General features: G+C 58.8%; 1 protein-coding gene across 3 annotated transcripts in view; it reads right to left on the reverse strand.

Moving 5' to 3' along the window:
• The window catches only part of LOC113209235 (uncharacterized), a 100,541-nt gene that overhangs the window by 19,149 nt on the left and 79,532 nt on the right, over positions 1-1,860 (reverse strand). The gene's annotated exons all lie outside the window — the stretch shown is intronic.

Consider the following 1,860-nt stretch of genomic DNA (forward strand, 5'->3'; position numbering starts at 1 on the left):
ATTTTGCTGACACTAGGTAGTGCAACAGGTGGGCGGAGACGAACCACTTTTTTTGGACCACCGATCCCCCTATCCCTCCCTCTCTTCCTCTAAAAGCTTACTATGTGGTTAAAAATGTTTAATATTTGCTTAATATTAGTATAAGTAGGTGTTGTACAAGCAGTGATACTGGAAGTATCATCTGCTAAAAACCCTCCGTAAAAATGAAAAGGGTGAAATTAAAACCGCATTTCTACGTCTCCGGCCGGCCCCCGCTTGCCGGCACCAAGAAGAGGCCGCGCGGGCGCCTGCGACGGACAGGGTGGGCACCCCCGCGCGGCACGGCTGGCGGGCGGCGCGGCCTACGCACCAGGGGACCAGGGGACCGGCCCGCCCACCCACCGCTCTCTACTGGACACTGTTGCCTGTACAGTTTGAGAGGTATCAGGAGCGTTCGGGCTGAGCTGTCAGGGCGCCCTCACCGCCCGCCCCGCCCCGCCCCGCCGGTGACGCTTGACTGATGGCGGGCCTTTGCTTGGTCCGCTGCCCAGCTCCGCACGCCGCTCATGAAAGTCCAGCGGGCTGATGATACACGGCCGGGACGACAGGACGGCGGCCAATAGCGCGTCCCTCGCGTGGCAGCTTTCGAAACGAGCCGGGCGCTATGGGGAGGATACACCATGAGGCGGCCAGAAGGATATCGAATGGCAGCAGAGGGAGTGACGGGGGGCGGGGATACAAAGTGACGGGCGCGTGCGAACTAACCCCAAGGGAGTTAGTTATTGTAACGATGCTGCGGAGTGCGGGCCGTCCGCATCCACATCCTCGCCCCCGACGCCGCGGCGCACAGGATGCTGACGTCCTCCACGGCCCCATACCGCACGTGCGTCACTCACTTACACCGACTTACAGGCGCGCGCGCACACACACACACACACACACACACACACACACACACACACACACACACACACACACACAAATCACCCGCGGCCGCAAGATTAGAATACGAAACGAAAGTGCCGGACACGCGAAAGCGAGTGACTTGTACTCACTGCACTACCGAGCCGCGCAGCAAAAGTGATGACGTCGGACGTTCCGCCCCCTTTAACCCCTAACTAAACTAATTTCGGACCCCCCCGTCCGAAAATCATAGACGCGCGCGGGGCTTACACATGAAATCCGCCCTAACCGCTTTCTCGGCCCGCCCTCCCGCCCGAAACAGCAGCTGCATCTGCACCAATTAAGCCCTTCATCTGCATCGGCGTGCAGCACCGTGCAGCGCCGTGCAGCGCGTACTCACAGGCCGGTGCAGAGCGATAGCGGTGCGCGTGTCGCGTCGGGCGGAGCGTCGGCACGGCGCTGCTGCCGCACTCGATCAAAGCCAGGAGCGAGGTGTCCGTGGACCGACTAACCGGTCACCAGGATTCGACGGGCCGGCGCGGCGACGACGACTGCGGCTGCCGCGGTGAACGACTCGATAGAACGAATAAAGATAACAAAAAAGGGCCCGGCTACGACCCCTTCTCCCCTGCTCGGTGCGCCAGGTCGGAGTAATTAGATTATGACGTGATTTGGGGATTTTCACGGCGCGCCTCCCCCTCTTCTTCTTCTTTTCTTCAGGTGAGCGGGCCCTCTGTTTATTTGCTTTCCTCTCTTCCCTGATTTTATTTCTTTCAATGTTGCCGCGTCCGACCGCGCGCTGCGTTTCGCCTGCGCGGCCATGGCGCGAGGAAGGGCGAGAGTTCTCTTGCAGAAAAATGATTAAAGGAACGTTCATTTTGAGGGATACACCCCTTTCGTTATTCGACAAACACAGACATACTGCAGGGATTTCAGAGACCACAACGAGGACAAGGGTTCTTTTGTGCAATATATCGG

Source organism: Frankliniella occidentalis, unplaced genomic scaffold (assembly GCF_000697945.3).
Source record: "Frankliniella occidentalis isolate FOCC.00 unplaced genomic scaffold, Focc_3.1 Scaffold3, whole genome shotgun sequence".
NCBI classification, from domain to species: Eukaryota; Metazoa; Arthropoda; class Insecta; order Thysanoptera; family Thripidae; genus Frankliniella; species Frankliniella occidentalis.